Here is a 21,274-nt window from a genome sequence, read left to right on the forward strand (position 1 = left end):
AGTCCTAACTTATCGTGTCGAGTTTAATGCAGATAACAGAAAAGTAGACAGTGAAGTTAGCGATAGACTTCCAGAGGACAGGAACAGATTGTTTGAATGGAACAACTCAAGTTAGATAGAAATCAACACAGGAAACAGCAATTAAAGCATAAATGGCTGAAACTTACCGGAAGAAGAGAGAGCCAGCTGCTAGTTTCACCAGGCTGTCCCTTGTTCCACAGTCACTTGAACATATCCACTTTACTCCTGTGAACCCAGCATTCCCTGCCTTCCTTTCACTGCTGGATGTCAAACTGTTCAATTGAAATCAGAAACCTGGCTCCCAATTGCATGGATTTAAATAGGCTCGAGGTTTTCTGCTTTTCCTTGTACAGATACTCAAGGGCCTCGATTTTCACCACTGTTTCGTCTGCTGGGATTGGGTCACCTGGATTTCTCATTATTGCCCTGAGCTGCACCTGCCCACCATGCGGGGGATATTGTCAAGGTTAATATGCCTCCAACAGAGTGTGTCTGGGTTTTCATAATCCATTGCAACTAATTGTATCAAATTTCTTCTGGAGAAAATGGCTTGGAATTAAGCTCTTTCCCTCAAATTTTGAGGAAAATTCCAACTTAAATTTTATTTTTTTCCCACTTTTATGCTAGCTTAGGTGCATTAGCTACAGGAAATGCAGAGTTGCAGGGCTAGGGTAGGAGAATGGGTCTGGGTGGGATGCTCTTCGAAGGATTAGTGTGGACTAGTTTGGCTGAATGGCATGTTTCCACACTGTAGAAATTGAATGGATTCTATGGAAGACTGTAATGCTGCACATTATAACTTATTTCGTGATTTCTGTAATTCACTGATTATGTGCCTAGGTACTGTGTACCTAAGATAGAGCCTTGTGTGACAACACTGTACACTTTTCATTCTACTCTTGTACCTCGTCCTTGACGGCACATGACAATAAAGCCTAAATCTAAATCTATTACCAGAGATAGGTTTGGTTCAGAATTTGAAAGCTTACAGGGCTATTACATTAAAAGGTATACAAACAGGAATCTCTTGGTGCCAAGAACTGGCATATTAGTAAAATTCATTCGAACAGTAACTCAAAACTGTCCAATGTATAAATGAAATCCCAAAGCAAGAAGCTGCAGATGCAATCTGATGATTTGGCCTTATCAAAAATAAAACAAATCAAGGAATCTTCAGCCACTATTAACATCTCTTCGACGGTTTAAGTTTAGATTTGCTGTCAGTAAAATGAAGAATATTTGGAAAAAAACGATATTGCTGTACATTTTCTCAGTTAAAAGCAAAGGTCCTTGAGTCTCTTATGCTGGGATTCATGAACATTCTAGGTTCAATTCTCTCCCAGGACAAAATGTTGGCCTGGTGTACCTTCACCTGTTTAACCCAGATGTTCCCCAAACAAAACCACAAGGTGACCTGTCATTATGCCAGGTACCTGCTGGAACATAGCAAAAGCAGGAAGCCATTCAGCCTCTCAAGCCCATTCTGTCATTCAATGAGATCACAGCTAATCTGCAACCTAACTTTACACACCAGCCTTATATTTCTATCCTTTAATGCCTCTACTTAACAAAATTCTATCAATCCAAGACTTAGAATTAAGAACTGATCTTGCATCAAACCTTTATATCCTTTTGTTTCAGAAGCATTCTTGATTTCACTCTTGAAAGTGTTGCTGTAATTTTTAGATAGTGACACCTTGTCCTTATTCTGGGTGAGTTCTTCAAGCGAGAGCAAGATCAAATAGAAGTTAAGAGGGCAAGGGAACAGAACAGTTCAATCAAATAAAAGCAACATACTGTCAGTGCTGCAAGTCGGAATTAAAATCAGAAAGTGCCAGGGAAACTCAGCAAGGAGAGAAAGAAACAGAGTTAACGTTTTGAATCAGATTTCCACAGAAGAGGCAAGATACTACATTTGAAGAGGAAAGTACAACTGGCAAAGAGAGAACAGAACAGTCAGAATCCAATGAGTAGAGCCAGTGGACAGGGTGTCAGCTGGGTAGAGATGTACAGTGCCAGGTAAATAAGGTGCCAGATGGGTGGAGTGCATGGTAGTAGAAGTTTAATATGCCAGGGGGGGATTGTGTTTGCAGGTGAAGGGGCATGGTGACAGGAGTTACAGTGCAAGGTGAGAAGGGTACCAAGGAGCAAGGAGGTCAGGTAAGTGATAGTATTCAAGGTAAATCGGGATGAGTGGGAAAATCGATGTTTTGGGCAAAAGCCCTTCATCAGGACCTGATGAAGAGCTTTTGCCTGAAACGCCAATTATCCTGCTCCTTGGATGCTGCCTGACCTGCTGTGCTTTTCCAGCATCACTCTAATCTAGAATCTGACTTCCAGCAACTGCAGTCCTCACTTTTGCCTAATCACAGGGGATGTCGGCTGGAGGAGAGGTCAGGTCTGGAGCCAGTACAGTCATAGAGATGTACAGCATGGAAACAGACCCTTCAGTCCAACCTGTCCATGCCAACCAGATATCCCAACCCAATCTAGTCCCACCTGCCACCATATGGCCCATATCTCTCCAAACTCTTCCTATTCATATACCCACCCAAATGTCTCTTAAATGTTGCAATTGTACCAGCCTCCACCACTTCCTCTGGCAGCTCATTCCATACATGTACCATCCTCTGCGTGAAAACGTTTCCCCGTAGGTCTCAATTATATCTTTCCCCTCTCAGCCTAAACCTATGCCTCTAGTTCTGGACTCCCCGACCCCAGGGAAAAGACTTTGCCTTTTACCCTATCCATGCCCCTCATAATTTTGTAAACCTCTATTAGGTCACCCCTCAGCCTCCGATGCTCCAGGGAAAACTGCTCCAGCCTGTTCAGCCTCTCCCTATAGCTCAAATCCTCCAACCCTGGCAACATCCTTGTAAATCTTTTCTGAACCCTTTTAAGTTTTACAACATCTTTCCGATAGGAAGGAGACCAGAATTGCATGCAATATTCCAACAGTGGCCGAACCAATGTCCTGTACTCAATACTCTGACCAATAAAGGAAAGCATACCAAACGCCTTCTTCACTATCCTATCTACCTGCAACTCCACTTTCAAGGAGCTATGAACCTGCACTCCAAGGTCTCTTTGTTCAGCAACACTCCCTAGGACCTTACCATTAAGTGTATAAGTCCTACTAAGATTTGCTTTCCCAAAATGCTGCACCTCGCATTTATCTGAATTAAACTCCATCTGCCACTTCTCAGCCCACTGGCCCATCTGGTCCACATCCTGTTGTAATCTGAGCTAACCCTCTTCGCTGTCCGCTACATCTCCAATTTTGGTGTCATGTGCAATCTTACTAACTGTACCTCTTATGCTCGTATCCAAATCATTATGAAAATGATCAAAAGTTGAGGACCCAGCACCGATCCTTGTGGCACTCCACTGGTCACAGGCCTCCAGTCTGAAAAACAACCCTCCACCACCACCCTCTGTCTTCTACCTTTGAGCCAGTTCTGTATCCAAATGGCTAGTTCTCCATGTATTCCATGAGATCTAACCTTGCTAATCAGTCTCCCATGGGGAACCATGTCGAACGCCTTACTGAAGTCCATATAGATCACATCTACTGCTCTGCCCTCATCAATCCTCTTTGTTACTTCTTCAAAAAACTCAATCAAGTTTGTGAGACGTGATTTTCCATGCACAAAGCCATGCTGACTATCCCTAATCAGTCCTTGCCTTTCCAAATACATGTACATCCTCTCGCTCAGGATTCCCTTCAACAACTTGCCCACCATCGACATCAGGCTCACTGGTCTGTAGTTCCCTGACTTGTCCTTACCACCCTTCTTAAACAATGACACCATGTTAGCCAACCTCCAGTCTTCTGGCACCTCACCTGTGACTACTGATGATACAAATATCTCAGCAAGGGGTCCAGCAATCACTTCTCTAGCTTTCCACAGATTTCTCGGGTACACCTGATCAGGTCCTGGGGATTTATCCACCTTTACCCGTTTCAAGACATCAAGCACTTCCTCCTCGTAATATGGACATTTTTCATGGTGCCACCATCTACTTCCCTACAGATCTTCCGTATCCTTTTCCACAGTAAATACTGATGCAAGATACTCATTTAGTATCTCCCACATTTTCTGCGGTTCCACATAAAGGCCGCCTTCCTGATCTTTGAGGGGCCCTATTCTCTCCCTAGTTACCCTTTTGTCCTTAATGTATTTGTAAAAACTCTTTGGATTCTACTTAATTTTATTTGCCAAAGCTATCTCATGTCCCCTTTTTGCCCTCCTGATTTCCCTCTCAAGTATACTCCTACTTCCTTTATACTCTTCTAAGGATTCACTCGATCTATCCTGTCTATACCTTACATATGCTTCCTTCTTTTTTTTAACCAAACCCTCAATTTCTCTAGTCATCCAGCATTCCCTGTACCTACCAGCCTTCCTTTTCACCCAAACAGGAATATACTTTCACTGGGTTCTCGTTATCTCATTTCTGAAGGCTTCCCATTTTCCAGCCGTCCCTTTACCTGCAAACATTTGCCCCCAGTCAGCTTTCAAAAGTTTTTGCCTAATACTGTCAAAATTGGCCTTTCTCCAATTTACAGCTTCAACTTTCAGATCTGGTCTATCCTTTTCCATCATTATTTTACATCTAATAGAATTATGGTCACTGGCCCTAAAGTGCTCCCCCACTGACACCTCAGTTACCTGCCCAGTGGGGCGGGGGGGCAGGGGGGGGGGACTACTACTTTGTCACTGTTTCAGGTCCTGGGACAACATGTTAGTGAGAATATGGAGATAATAGATAGGATTGAGGTTGACAAAGAGGAGGTTTTAGCCATTTTGGAAGATCTGAAAGTAGATAACACCCCTGGGCTGGATGGGATTTATCCTTGGATTCTCTGGGAAGTCAGCAAGGAGACTGCAGAGCCTTTGTCTTTGATCTTTATGTCATCATTGTTGACAGGAGTAGTGACAGGACTGGAGGATATCAAATGTTGTTTCCTTGTTTAAGAAGGGGAGTCAGGACAACCCTGGTAACTATAGACCTGTGAGCCTTACTTTGGTTGTGGGTAAGGTGTTGGAAAAGGTTATAAGAGATAGGATTTATAATCATCTGGAAAGGAATAATTTGGTTCGGGATAGTCAACACGGTTTTTGTGAAGGGTGGGTCGTGCCTCACTAATCTTATTGAGTTCTTCAAGAAGATGTCAAAAATGATGAAGGTAAAGCAGTTGATGTGGTGCATATGGATTTCAGTAAGGCATTTAATAATGTTCCACATGGTAGCCTATTGCACAAAATACGAAGTTTTGGGATTGAAGGTGACTTATCAGTTTGGATCAGAAATTGGCTAACTGAGAAAAAACAGAGGGTGGTGGTTGATGGGAAATGTTCATCCTGGAGCTCAGTTACCAGTGGTGTGCCACAAGGATATGTTTTGGATCCACTGCTGTTTGTCAAAAATGATCTGGATGTGGGCGTAGAAGGATGGGTTAGTAAATTTGCGGATGACACCAAGGTAGGCAGAGTTGTCGATAGCGCCAATGGACATTGTGGGTTACAGAAGGACATAGATAAGATACAGAGCTGGGTTGAGAGGTGGCAAATGGAGTTTAATGCAGAAAAGTGTGAGGTAGTTCACTTCAAAAGAAGCAACAGGAATGCAGAGTACTGGGCTAATGGTAAAACTTTTGGCAGTATAGATGGTCAGAGAGATCCCAGAGTCCAGGTGCATAAATCCCTGAAAGTTGCCATCCAGATTGTTAGGGTTGTGGTTTGGTGTTTATAGGTAGAGGAATTGAGTTTCGGAGCCACAAGGTCATGCTTCAGCTGTACAAGACACTGGTAAGGCCCACCTGGAGTATTGCGTACAGTTCTGGTCACCGCATTATAGGAAGGATGTGGAAGCTTTGGAAAGGTTTCAGAGGAGATTTGCAAGGATATTGCATGGTATGGAAGGAAGGTCTTACGAGGAAAGGTTGAGGGAACTGAGGCTGTTTTCATTGGAGAGAAGAAGGTTGAGATGTGACTTAATCAAGATGTATAAGATAATCAGAGGGTTAGATAGGGTGGACAGTGAGAGCCTTTTTCCTCGGAAGATGAAGGCTAACACGAGGGGACATAGTTTTAAATTGAAGGGTGATAGATTTAAGACAGATATCCGGTGTAGTTTCTTTACTCAGAGTTGTATGGGCGTGGGACGGCCTGCCTGCAACAGCAGTAGACTCGCCAATGTTAGGGGCATTTAAATGGGCATTAGACATACATATAGATAATAATGGAAAGGTGTAGGTTAGATGGGCATCAGATTAATTTAACAGGTAGGTGCAACAGAGGGCTGAAGGGCCTGTACTGTACTGTAACGTTCTATGTTCTAAGGCGTGTCAGCTCAGGATGGTGGGTGGGAGTTGTTAGTAGCTTGGAGGAGTGTACCTTAGTGTGTGTGAGGTAAGGTGGGGAATTAGTTACCCAGGGTTCGACTGGGTACTTAGCAATCTAACATTTCCTAACTATTTACTCAACTGCAGCAGAAACTTCCAACCCCCCTTTAAGTGGATATTTTCAGAGGGTTCCAGGCATAAGAGAACCAGCCAGTGAAACCTTCAGAGCTCTTGACATTTTGGTCAGAGTGTACTACATCACAGGGTCCCCACTGCTGCTACCATCTCCAGTTCAGAAACGATTAGCTGACCAGTGAAAAATCTGGGCAAGGATATACCAAAAAGGCTGACTGCACTTAGACTTACTAAGTCATGTCGGTTCGGAGAGTGTTTGCATCGGAGTTTGCTGAAGGAAACTGGAATGGAGATAGCAAATTCCATAATCCAGCATTCCACAGTTGATCAAGTCACTATATATGGGGGAGGTGCCACAGGATTGGAATGTAGCAAATACTGAATATTTAAGAATATTTGGGCATTCCTAATAAATACAGGACAATCAGTTCAACATTAGTGTTACAAACAATTATTAGGAAATGTTGGAAAGGTTTAAGTTGGCTAAGAAAAGCCAGCAGAGGTTTGTAAAAGGAAAATGAATGCTTGACTAATCCAATTCTTTTTTTGATGAAATAACAGAGAAGCTAATGAAGGGAAAGCAGTGGATGTTGCTCATATCGATTTTAATAAATTCTTCAATAAGTATCTCATAAAAAGCTGTGGACTAAGAGTGAAGCTCTTTGAATAGGAAGGTCAGCATTAGCTTGGATAAAAACAATTGGCTTGAAGACTTAGCAAATGGTTATTTTTGTCTGGCTGGAAGATGGTAGACAGTGGTGCTCTTCAAGATTCAGTGCTGGGATCACTGCCTTTTGTGATATAGATTTACCAACGATTTCAAATTTAGAGCGGTGGCTGGCAGACAGGATGCATGAATCGCCTGCAACAGGACACACATAGGCTAGCAGGATGGATAGACAAATGAAATTTAATTCCTGATGAAGGGCTTTTGCCTGAAACGTCCGTTTTCCAGCTCCTCGGATGCTACTTGACCTGCTGTGCTTTTCCAGCACTACTCTAATCTGGACTCTAATCTCCAGCATCTGCAGTACCTACTTTTGCCTAAGTGAAATTTAATACAGAGAAATAGGAGATGCTGGAATTTGGCAGAAAGACTAGGGACAGATATTAAATAAATAACACATGTCGAAGGACTGTGAAGGGATAGAGAACCTTCGAAGACATTTTGATGATTGCAGGACATATTGAGAAACCAATAGACAACCACTGGGTTTCATAAATTGAGGCACTGAGCAACAAAACAGAGACATTTTGCTCAACCTTTATGAAAGTTCTACTTGGTTGAACTGGGGTACTGTGTTTAGTTCTGGTAGCTATGCTTGAGGATTGATATGAGGAGTAAAAATTTACAAGAATGGTTCCAGCGACAAGAAATTTTAGATACAAAGTTAGGCTGAAGAAACCGGGATTCTTCTCCCGGCAGCATAGGAAGAGGAGGGTTACACGATCAGAACAGCTTTCGATGAAAGATAAAGAAAGGCTGTTCTCATGATCCTATGGTACAAATAGGAAATGCAGATTTTAAAGATTTAGACGAGAGGCACTGGGTGTACATGAGGAAGAAAACCGTTTGGACTCATCATTTCCCCTTAAAATCTTGCAAAACTTTGCTCAATCCAGGAAATGTAAACCTGCAAGTTAACCCTTGGAGACAGAAACAGGGGAATATATTACAGGGAACAAAAAAATGGCAGAAGAATTGAATTGGTACTTCAGATCTGTGTTCACTGGGGAAGACACAAGCAATCTCCCTGAGGTAACAGTGGCTGAAGGACCTGAACTGAAGGGAATTTATATTTACAAGAAATTGGTGTTGGAGAGACTGTTAGATCTGAAGGTTGATAAGTCCCCAGGGCCTGATGGTCTACATCCCAGGGGGCTGAAGGAGGCGGCTCGAGAAATCGTGAATGCGTTGGTGATCATTTTCTAGAGTTCGATAGATTCGGGATCAGTTCCTGCGGATTGGAGGGTGGCTAATGTTGTACCACTTTTTAAGAAAGGTGAGAGAGAGAAAGCAGGAAATTATAGACCAGTTAGTCTGACCTCAGTGGTGGGAAAGATGCTGCAGTCTATTATAAAGGATGAAATTATGACACATCTGGATAGTAGTAACAGGAGAGGTCAGAGTCAGCATGGATTTATGAAGGGGAAATCATGCTTGACTAATCTTCTGGAATTTTTTGAGGATGTAACTCTGAAGATGGACGAGGGAGATCCAGCAGATGTAATGTACCTGGACTTTCAGAAAGCTTTTGATAAAGTCCCACATAGGAGGTTAGTGAGCAAAATTAGGGCGCATGGTATTGGGGGCAAAGTACGAACTTGGATTGAAAGTTGGTTGGCTGACAGGAAACAAAGAGTAGTGATAAATGGGCTCTATTTCGGAATGGCAGGCAGTGACCAGTGGGGTACCGCAGGGATCAGTGCTGGGACCTCAGCTTTTTACAATATATATTAATGATATAGAAGATGGTATTAGTAAGAACATTAGCAAATTTGCTGATGATACTAAGCTAGGTGGCAGGGTGAAATGTGATGAGGATGTTAGGAGATTACAGGGTGATCTGGACAGTTTAAGTGAGTGGTCAGATGCATGGCAGATGCAGTTTAATGTGGATAAATGTATGGTTATCCACTTTGGTGGCAAGAACAGGAAGGCAGATTACTACCTAAGTGGAGTCAAGTTAGGTAAAGGGGCAGTACAAAGAGATCTGGGTGTTCTTGTACACCAGTCAATGAAGGTAAGCATGCAGGTACAGCAGGTAGTGAAGAAAGCTAAGAGCATGCTGGCCTTCATAACAAGAGGGATTGAGTATAGAAGCAAAGAGGTTCTTCTGCAGCTGTACAGGGCCCTGGTGAGACCACATCTGGAGTATTGTGTGCAGTTCTGGTCTCCAAATTTGAGGAAAGACATTCTGGCTATTGAGGGAGTGCAGCGTAGGTTCACGAGGTCAATTCCTGGAATGGCGGGACTATCTTATGTTGAAAGATTGGAGTGACTGGGCTTGTATACCCTTGAGTTTAGAAGACTGAGAGGGGATCTGATTGAGACGTATAAGATTATTAAAGGATTGGACACTCTGGAGGCAGGAAACATGTTTCCGCTGATGGGTGAGTGCCGAACCAGAGGACACAGCTTAAGAATACGGGGTAGACCATTCAGGACAGAGATGAGAAGAAACTTCTTCACCCAGAGAGTGGCGGCTGTGTGGAATGCTCTGCCCCAGAGGGCAGTGGAGGCCCAGTCTCTGGATTCATTTAAAAAAGAGTTGGATAGAGCTCTCAAGGATAGTGGAATCAAGGGTTATGGAGATAAGGCAGGAACAGGATACTGATTAAGGATGATCAGCCATGATCATATTGAATGATGGTGCAGGCTCGAAGGGCAGAATGACCTACTCCTGCACCTGTTGTCTATTGGAATCCCTGAAGCGTTCTGTTGAAGCTAAAGTGCACTCTCTCCAAAGCCAGTACGCCCTGTCTAAGGTGGGCTGCCCACATTTGATCACATTATCCCACATAATGGTTTAACCACAGCTTCATACAGCTGAAGCATGACTTCTAACCACTGTCTTCTAGTCCTCTAGATAGAGAAACCATCATTTCAATTAGCCTTTTTGATTTATTTTCTATACCTGCCCGTGGCATTTTAATGATTTATGTACACAAACCTTTAAATCGCTTTGCCCTTTGCTGTTTCCACTAATCATCATCCAGAAAGTGCTCTGATCTCTCCTGGTTAGCTCCAAAGTGGATGACCTCACATTTGCCGGAAATCCATTGAATGCAAATGGGAAAGTACTACTGCTGCAATGTGCTATCTATCTTATGAAAATATAATAGGATGGGGCTTATTAAGATTTAAAAATATATAAATCTGCATAAACATCATTTTCAACTGCAGTCCACTCCTGACATTGCCACTGAAACAACATCAGCTCTGATACATTAGCAACATTTTAAGTGGCATTTAGACAGACACATGAATAGGCAGTAAATAGAGGGATGCAGGCCATCTGCAGGCAGACAGGATTAGTCTAGAACTGCATTGTGGTCGGCACAGACATGGTGGGCTGAAGGGTCTGTTTCTGTGCTGTAAGACCATAAGACATCGGAGCAGAAATGTGGGACAGCACAGTGGCTCAGTGGTTAGCACCGGGTTTGATTCCCACCTTGGGTGACTGTCTGTGGGGGTTTGCACATTCTCCCTGTGTCTGCGTGGGTTTCCTCTGGGTGCTCCGGTTTCCTCCCACAGTCCAAAGATGCGCAGGTTAGGTGAAGTGACTATGCTAAATTGCCCATAGTTGTTAGGTGCATTAGTCAGGGGTAAATATAGAGTAGGGGAATAGGTCTGGGTGGGTTACTCTTCAGAGGGTCAGTGTGGACTTGTTGGGCTGAAGGGCCTGTTTCCTCACTGTAGGAAATCGATTTAAAAAATCAGGCTCATCAGGTCTGCTATGCCATTCAATCATGGCACCATCTGAGTTGAACTTTTTTTTTTATGGGTTCCCTTTGTGTCACTGGGTCAATATGCTGTAGCTTTCTATTCAACAGTTTCTGATTCACACTAACTGAAAACTTAACATCAAACAGAATGAGTAAAACATTCTCTTGCTCATCCCCAGTTGTTATTACTCCACTACTGGCAGCTCTGTCGTCAGCTACCTAGACCCTAAAATCTCTGGAAGTCTCTCCTTAAACATCACCATCTTGTTTCAATCACTCCATAAAACCTAAAACGAAACGATGGATGCTGGGGATCTGAAACGAAAACAGAAATCGCTGGAGAAACTGCCAGTTCTGACGAAGAGTCACTGGACTCAAAACGTTAACTCTGTTTTCCCTCCATAGATGCTGCCAGACCTTCTCCAGCAATTTCTGTTTTTACTCCATAAAACCTACCACCCCAACCAACTTCCTGGTCACCTCTTCCACGTGACTAGGTGCTAATTGTTATTTGATGATAGCTCTTGTGAAGTCCTTTGAGAAATTTTCCAATGCTTAAGGTTACTATATGAATGAACATTGGCATTGTTCATCAGCTGTAAATATTTATAATTCTCCATGAAATAGTTCAGGAAGACTCAATCTAGTTCCAAGCGGGCATGACCTTACCTTGTGCCAATATGATAAACAAGATTATAAACCAATGGAATGCATAATATTGGACATTACAGAAACACAAGGGAAAAAAAACACATAGTAAGTGTGAACAGGAGTAGGCTATTCGGCCCTTCATGCCTGTTTCTCTAATCATGGCTGATCATCCAACTCTGCACCCTGCTCCTACTTGCTACCTCTACTGCCTGATCCCTTTAGCCCTAAGAACTATATCTAACTCATTCGTGAATACCCTATTGCTTCAACCAGTTTTTGTAGCAGAGAATTCCACAGGCTCATCATTCTCTGGGTGGAGAAGTTTCTCTTTATCCCAATCCTCAATGGCCTACCCCACATCCTGAGGCTGTGACCCCCAAATCTGGACTCTCCAGTCATCTGCATTTACGCGACCTATTCCGGTTAGAATTCAATAGATTTCTATTGACACCCCCATCATTCTTCTAACCTACCATGAATATAGTCTCCCTCCTCATATCAATCCAGGAATCAGTCTGTTACACCTTAGTTGCATTCCCTCAATAGTCAAAACCTCCCTCCTCAGATAAGGAGATGTAAACTGCACACAGTACTTCAGCGTAATCTCAACAAGACATCCCTGCTCCCTGTACTTAAATTGTTTTGCTACAAACACCATCATACAATTTACATCTTTCACTGCCTTTGCACTTGCATGTTTAGATCCAGCAATTGGTACAAGGACATCCAGGTCTCACTGCACCTCTCCCTTTCCCAAACAATTGGCATTCAGATAAAAATCTGCTTTCCTGTTTTTATTACCAAAGTGGAGAACCTCATGGAAAAGATACCTCACCAGTTGAGTAGAGGGTGTTCCTCTGAACGGAGGGTATTACTGGGGCACAGCAGAGAAAAAGCATGATGACTTGGGGTGACAGGATGCTCCCTGGTAGTGGATGCAGTCCATTCCCAATCACTGCCAGTCTCATCTTTGATAAATGGACAAGAGAATTCCCAAATCCAAAATTTGAGAAAATATCTTGCAGCATTGTGTGTAGCTATGGAATTTGCCAACGGCCAAGCATAAAGACCCCTGGAGTGGGACATGAGTATAAACTCCTGGAATTCCTGACTTTTCTTTGCAAATGCTTTTCTGAACTTAGTGCATTCCAATCAGATTTGGAGACTGGGAGTGCAACCTTCTAATGTCTGGTTTGCATCAAGCGCCAAGCTGCATAATTGGCAGGGACACTTTATGGTTTTCTGGGACTCACAAGGTCATATTACAGGTCAAAATGAGGAAAATAACAGCTTTTTGATGACTAGGTGCTGCCTGGGAAAGAAACTATAAACCCACTGCAACCACTTATAAAATACATTCAGAACAGTGCATTACTTAGTACCATCCTGTACTACTTAACAGCGACACTGAGGGATATCCCCAGTTATATATACCTATTGAGTAAAGCTCCTGAGGAACAGAATGCTAGGGACAAATGGATGCAGCATTAGCTAAACCAGAGAGATCTGAAGCAGGAAGATTTTAAAGGGAATGGAAGCGCAAGAAGGAACTGTAAGAGCTAGGCTCATCATCAGCAATGATGTGGCAGCACAAGGAAATAGGGCAATTTTGCAGTCTAATGGAATCACAAAGATGATAAAACAACTAAGATGGTGTAATGTTCAGGAAAGGGGTGCAAACATATTTTGATATCTAGGAGAATACTCAAAAGGAGTTGGAACACATTTGGGGACATAAGCATCAGATCGACACTAATAATTCCAAAAGTGAATTTTATTTTTATCTAATCAATTTTGTGGGATGTTGGCATTGCTGGTTGCCAGCATTCATTATCCATCTCTAGTTGCCCTGGAGAAGGTGGTGGTGAGCTGCCTTCTTGAACTGCTGCAGTCCACCTGCTGTGGATTGACCCACAATGCCCTTAGGAAGGGAATTCCAGGATTTTGACCTAGTGACAATGAAGGAACAGTGATATATTTCCAAGTCAGGATGGTGAGGGGCTTGGAGGGGAACTTGAAGGTGGTGGTGTTTCCATATATCTTCTACCCTGATATTTCTAGATGGAAGTGGTTCTGGGTTTGGAAGGTGCTGTCTGAGGACATTTGGTGAATTTCTGCAGTGCATGTTGTAGATATTACACACTGCTGCTACTGAGCGTTGGTGGTGGAGAGTGTGGATGCTTGTGGATATGTGCCAATCAAGCGGGCTGCTTTGTCCTGGTTGGTGTCAAGCTTCTTGAGTTGTTGTTGGGGCTGCAATCATCCAGACAAGTGGGGAATATTTCATCAAACTCCTGGCTTGTGCCTTACAGATGGAGGACAAGCTTTGGGTAGTCAGGAGGTGAGTTACTCATCGCACCTTGAAGCCACTGTGTTCATGTGCTGTGTCTGGTTTGAATTTGTGATCAAAGATAACTCCCAGGATGTTGATAGTGTGGGTTTCAGTGATGGAGGAGAAAAGTCTTTACCTGGGGAATTGGAATTCGTTAATGGAGGACCAATAACTTCAGTTAGGATTGTGAGGTCAACATCACGTCACAGAAAGGAAATGGTGCAGTAGGTGGAAGCTTGGGGTGGTGCTTTTGGGGGAGGTTGGGGGTATCTGACACCTGTGGAGCCTGAACCCCTTGAATCACTTCACCTCCCTCCCTTTGGCCACCCCTGCTTGTTTCACTTTCTCCCTGCTCTTGCAGAGAGAGTGAAACCGCGACTTAGCGATCCATGGAAAATACAACAAAAACTCCTTTAATTATCATCATATCTCAAGAGATTTTGTGAGAATATTTACATGTGCCTCAGCATTCCTCTGTGAATATATTGGCAAAACACCTGGGTACGCCTGCAAACATTAACTCACAACTTCCCATCCTGGATTTATCTTAGACACAGTAGCAGCTGCCCTAAAGATAACAATTCGTTCCCAGGCTATGGTGCATGGGATGATGGGCTTCGTGGGTCAAATCAAGAATCTGCAACAAACTGGCACACTACCTCCCCATTCAGAGGTTTCCCCTCACAGAATCTCCAGGGGCCAAGAGACACATGTTTGAAATTCTCTGTTTTGCTTTTCACAAAGTGCTGTTAGTCACTGAAACTAAGCTTTCTCACCTCCATCACATGATCTGTAAATTAACAATCACATCGTACAACATTCTCAGTGTGAAGTGTGAAAGAAACTGGGGAAGACAAACACCAGCGTTGGCTACTCTGCGAAATTATGAAGTGAAAGTTAAAACACAGGATTTCATAAAATGCCCAACACCTTGTTGCAATAAGAGCTTCACACACACACACACACACACACACACACACACACACACACACACACACACACAAGCAAAGCAGCTGCTGATGAGCTTTCTCCTGCCAAGTACTTGTTTACAGTTTGAAGCCAAGGATCAATTCAACATGTCTTTAAAACGACACCAACAACTGGTATTTATACATTTAGCATTGTAAAACACCCCAAGATATTTCACAGGAACACAATCAAACAAACTGAGACAAAGCCACGTGAGAAGAGATGAAGTAAGATGACTAAAAAGCTTGGTCAAAGAAGTCCATTTTAAGGAGTGATTACAGGAGGAGAGAGAGGTGGAAAGGTTTATGGATCAATCCCAGGGTGTACCACCATGGCAGCTAAAGGCATGGCCACCAGTGGAGAAGTGAGGAAAACTGCGGATGTGTAACAGTGCAGAACCGGAAGAATGCAGAAATCTTCAAAGATTGTGGAAATAATGGAGATCACAGAGATAGGGAAGGATCAGGTCTTGGAGGAATTTGAAACCAAAGAAAACGATTTTAAAATCCTCAAAGCACAGAATGGTTACACCGGAAGGAAGCCATTCAGCCTGTTGAGTCTGTGTTAGCTCTCTAAAAAGCAACTCAGCTCATCCCACATCTACACTCTTTTCCACTTCTAGTGCAATTTTTTTCTCTTTAAGTGGTTATCCAGCTCCCTTTTAAACACCATGGTTAATCTGCCTCTTTTAAACTTTCAGGCAGTCCATTCAGGATCCTAACCACACGCTGTGCAAAGACTCTTGTCACCATGGTTTTTGTCATCTATAACCTTAAATTAGTGTCCACTTGTTTTTGACCCTTCCAACAACTTGAGCAGCTTCTCTCTACTCACTTTGTTCAAATCCTTCATGATTTTGAACATTTCTACACAACTTCCTACCAGGGTTGTAAGTTTGCTCACTGAGCTGGTAGATTTGTTCTCAGATGTTTTGTCACTATGGTAAGTAACGTCATCAGGGATCCTCTGATGAAGCACGGGTGTTCTATTTATTTGTCTTGGTCTGTTGTGGCAGGTGACATCACTTCTGGTTCATTTTCTGAGGAGTTGGTAAATGGGGTCCAAATCGTTATGTTTGTTAATGGAGTTCTGGTTTGAATTCTGGGGCGTCTAGGAATTCCTGTGCATGTCTTTGTTTAGCCTGTTCCAGTTGAACTGGTGTCCCTCATCATCTGTGTGTATGGATATTAGTAATAGTTGGTCATGTCTTTTGGTGGCCACTTGGTGCTCATGTATCCTGGTGGCTAGTTTCTTGTCTGTCTATTCAATGTAAAGTTTGCTGCAATCCTTGCAGGGTATCTTGTATATGATGCTCCTTTTGCTGTTTGTTGGTACAGGGTCCTTTAAATTCATCAGGGGCTGTTCCGGTGTGATAGTAGGTTTGTGGGCTACCATGATGCCTAGCGGCCGAAGTAGTTTGGTCATCATCTTCGAGATGTCTTTAATGTATAGCAAGGTGACTAGACTCTCAGTGCATGTTGTGTCTTCTTGTTTAGGTCTCTTGTGTAGGAATTGGCAGACTGCACTTATCGAATACCCATTGCTCCTGAATATATTGTACAGGTGTTTTTCCTCGGCTTCCCATAGTTCCTGGGTGCGGCAGTGTGTTGTGGCTCATTTAAATAATGTCCTGATGCAGCTCCGTTTGTGGGTGTTGGGATGATTTCTCCTGTATTTGAGTATCTGGTCAGTGGATGTGGCTTTCCTGTAGACGCTGGTCTGCAGCTCTCTATTGAGAAGCATTATAACTTAAACCAAAACGCAAAGAAAACTTGGGAATTAAATCAAAACAGTATGAGAGGGTCAGAGTCATGATGAATGTACTCCAGCGTTCTGCTGTGACATCTTGGAAGGGGAGTCTATTATTGTTCTCTTCCTCTTTGGTGAACCTTATACTGGTAAGGATGTTGTTTATGTGTTTGTGGGTTTCTTCTAATTTGGTGCATTTTGTGATGACAAAGGTGTCATCCACACAGCGGACCCAAAGCATTTGGCTGGAAGGGCATAGCTGCTTCTGCTAAGAGTCCTGATATTGGTCAAGTGTCCCCCTTGATTTGTTCGTAGATCTTGTCTTTGAAGGTAGTGGGTAATAAGGCACAGGTCTACTAGTTTGTAGATGCTGCCCTTGCTGATGGAGTTGGTACTGTCATGAATTTGTATCCTTGGTGCATCTAGAAGTGAGGCCAATGTTTCATTGGCTGGGGCGATGTGTATTGATGTGAATAGAGCCGTAATATCGAAGAAAACCATGACATCTCTACCTTGGTGTCTTTGATGTTAAGAAATTCCTGGGTGGAGTCGACAGAGTAGCTTGAGTCTTCTACTAGGTATTTCAGTTTGCGTTGCAGTTCCTCTGCTAGTCTGTATGTCGGTGTACTGGGAAGTGAGACTATGGATCTGAGGGGGTGGGGGGGTGGGGGTGGGGGGCCTTGTATATGTACCTTCGGTAATCCATATTCAGGAACAACGGGTACTTGATAAGCACAGTCCACCAATTCCTACACAACAGACCTAAACAGGAAGTCACAATACATCCAGAGACTCTAATCACCTTGCCATACATTAAAGACATCCCTGAAATGACGACTAATCTACTCTGGACCTAAGCATCATGGTAGCCCACAAAACCACCACCACACCAAAACAGCTCCTGAATTTAAAGGACCCCACACTGACAACCAGCAGAACGAACATCATATGCAAAATATCCTGCTGCAACAAACTTTACATTTGATAGATAGGCAGGAAACTAGCCACCAGGATACATGTGCAACAACTAGCCACCAAAAGACATAAACAACTATCAATACACACAGGTGAAAAGGGATAACAATTCGACTGGGACAATACATCCATCTTGGGACAGGCTAAACAAAGACACGCACAGGAATTCCTCGAGGCCTGGCATTCAAAACAGAACTCCATGATAAAAAATATCAATTTGGACCCCATTTACCAACCTTTCAGAAAAATAACCAGAAGTAATATCACCCACCACACCAGACCAAGATACATAAATAGAAAGTGAGACAAGGCATTAGTGCTTCATCAGAGGATCACTGATGATGTTACCTAGCATGGTGTTGAAACGACTGAGAACAGATCTACCAGCTCAGCAAGCAAACTTACAACCTGATGCACAACCTGAGCTCCAAATCCTCTCCAAAATCACAACTTCTTACAATGGGAATAAGCATTGAATTTTCAGAGGGAGTGGAGGGAAGTGTATAATTTTATGTGAAAATAAGTGCTCTAGCACTAGTCTTTTTCAGAAAGGGAAAAAATAAAATTATGTACCTTTGGTAATCCATAAAATAAAATTATGATCAAAAGTCATCCTAAAAATAGACTATACGGAAAGCCCTAATACATTTGGAGTTAAGTTCTGTACTTCGTCCATTTCTGATACTTTACCAAAATTTTTAATTTAAACCAAATTAAAATAAGTCTGCCCATGAGAAGCATTATAACTTAAACCAAAACGCAAAGAAAACTTGGGAATTAAATCAAAATAGTATGAGAGGGTCAGAGTCACGATGAATGTACTCCAGCCCCCATGGCACCCATCTGTACCAAAAAGCTGGAAGAGTGAGAGTGAATACCAACCACGCTTTCCAAACAATCTGAGGCTGAGAGGAAGGTAGTCAGGGATTACAGCTCCCTCCACGATCCACTGCCCGGCCTTACTAAAGAGGCCAGGATGATGCACAAGGCTTGTACATGTGCCACAGGATCATGAGCAATTAATCAGAGGAGCAGGCAATGAAGAGAATCACAGAGTGAAGCATTAGAGAGAAAGTGAGCAGTCAGTTGGTTTTGCAATGTGTTCAAATGCCTCACAACTAGCAACAGAGGAGGGGCTGACAATTAAAGGATGGGAGTCAGTGCATCTGAAGGTGATTTTGACAGATCTGCCTGTCAACAAATGACATACAGAAAACTTTACAGAATGGGAAGAAGTGTCTCGAGGGTTGTGGCTACTACTGACATCATTAACCCCTTTGTAGGACTGACCAGTAAGGTGACCAATGTTAAGAGTGCGTGGGGATGGTAAGAGTTCAGAAATCATATGCTGAAGAGTCCAGCAATGTAATTCAACCAGAGATGGGCATTCCAAGTGGAATTAAAATGAAGGAAGAGGAAAAAAAAGCCCCCCAATGCTCCTTTTATCTGAATAATAGTACGACATAAGAGCAGAATCTTTGAATATGTTTAAGATAGAGGTAGATAAATTCTTGAGAAGTGAGGAGGTGAAATGGTCTCAGAGAGAGGCGGGAATATGGAGTAATCTGATCAGCAATGAACTAATGTTTGACAAATCTTTTGGAATTCTAAGACATTCCGAGCAAGGTGGACAATGGGGACCCAATGGATGTACTGCACCTAGATTTCCCAAACGCCTTCAACAAGGTGCCGCACAAGAGGGTGTTACATAAGATAAAGATGCATGACATTAGGGGTAGAGTATTAGCGTGGATGGAGGATTGGTTGACTAACAGGAAGCAAACAATGGGGATAAATAAGTGCTATTCTGGCTGATAATCAGTGACCAGTGGTGTGCCTCAGAGATCAGTGTTGGGACCACAATTATTTACAATTTATAAAGATGATTTGGAGTTGGGGATGACGTGTACAGTGTCAAAGTTTGCAGATGACACTAATATGAGTGGCAGAGCAAAGTGTGCAGAGAAACCTTGTAGAGGAACATAGATACATTAAGTGAGTGGGCAAAGGTCTGGTAGATGGAATACAATGTTAATAAATGTGAGTTCATACATTTTGGTAGGAATAAAAGTTTTTTAAAAATTACTTGTATGGCAAAAAGTTGCAGCATGCTGCTATTCAGAGGAACCTGGGTATCCTTGTGCATGAATCACAGAAGGTTGGTCTGCAGGTACAACAGGTAATTAGGAAGGCAAATGGAATTTTGTCCTTCATTGCTAAAGGGATTGAGTTTAAAAGCAGGGAGGTTACATTGCATCTGTACAAAGTGCTAGTGAGGCCATATCTGGAGTACTGTATACAGGTTTGGTCTCCTTACTTGAAAAAGGATGTACTGGCACCGGAGGGGGTGCAGAGGAGGTTCACTAGGTTGATTCCAGAGTTGACGGGGTTGGCTTATGAGGAGAGACTGAGTAAATTGAAATTATATTCATTGGAATTTAGAAGGATGAGGAGTAATCTTATAAAAACATAAAATTATGAAGGGAATAGATAAGATGGTGTAGAGAGGATGTTTCCACTGGCAGGTGAAGCTAGGACAAGACGGCATAGCCTCATGATTTGAGGGAGTGAATTTAGGACTGAATTGAGAAGGAACTTCTTTACCCAGAGAGTTGTTAATCTATGAAATTCCTTGCTCATGGAAGTAACTGACTCTACTTCAGCAAACGCCATAAAGCCAAGGTAGATTTTATTTAAAAAATAAAGGAATTAACGGATATGGTGAGTGTGGGGATAAGCGGAGCTGAACTCACGAAAAGACTGGCCATGGTCTTATTGAGTGGTGGTGCAGGCTGAAAGGGCCGGAATGCTGATTCCTGCTCCTAGTTTTATGTGAAAGGCACTAACCAAATGGAAATACTTTCTTTCTTCATTGGAAATCAGCACTCTAATAGGACAAATTGATGTTGTTAATGTGGGTCAAAAGACCACTTGCTTAAGTCGAACACATCAGATTGAAAAGACTAGTGCAACGCTGCACAACATGAATAAACTAGAGCCAACAATGTTTCCACGGGTGGTTCTGTCTGGTTAAGATGAAATGAGACGGAAAAGAGAGTTTGACTTTTGGAGTTAAAAAAAGTAAAATAACCAAATTGAATCCACTGTCTGTCCTCATGGTAGAAAATACCACATTTTCAGCACATTACATTCAGAAGTCTGATGTAAATCATCATTTGTCCCTACAGCAACTGATGTGAACACAATCTTAAGAAATTGGGCCTTCTGCCTTGAATTACTAATCTTTGTCCAAATTGCTAGGCCACTTCAGGGAAGACAGGGCCGTCAACAACAACTTGTCTTTCAATGTAATGCTGAAAAAAAAATCTCAAAGCATTTTCGCAGAGAATTGGCAAATGAAATTATGTCACATAAGGAGGGCAGGACAGAAGACCAAAGGTCGATTACAGAGTCATCAGAATAAATATTTGAAGGAGTATCTTAAAGGTGCAGTGAGAGATAGCCTAAAGCTTAGGGATGCAGGGTGCTGAAGGCACAATCTCTAATGGTGAAGTGACTGAAAGGAGGAACATGCAGGAGGGTTTGGGACATCTTAATGTTTATGGAGGTCACTGAGATTGGGAATAGATGGAGTCACATATAAACCAAACCAGGTAAAGGTCACAGATTTCCTTGCATTTCGA

General features: G+C 42.7%; 1 protein-coding gene across 6 annotated transcripts in view; it reads right to left on the reverse strand.

Annotated features, from left to right (window-relative positions):
- Positions 1-21,274, reverse strand: part of LOC140493744 (metallophosphoesterase MPPED2) — a 193,188-nt gene that overhangs the window by 104,161 nt on the left and 67,753 nt on the right. The window lies entirely within an intron of this gene.

The sequence above is a fragment of the Chiloscyllium punctatum genome, chromosome 22 (genome assembly GCF_047496795.1).
Source record: "Chiloscyllium punctatum isolate Juve2018m chromosome 22, sChiPun1.3, whole genome shotgun sequence".
Taxonomy (NCBI): Eukaryota; Metazoa; Chordata; class Chondrichthyes; order Orectolobiformes; family Hemiscylliidae; genus Chiloscyllium; species Chiloscyllium punctatum.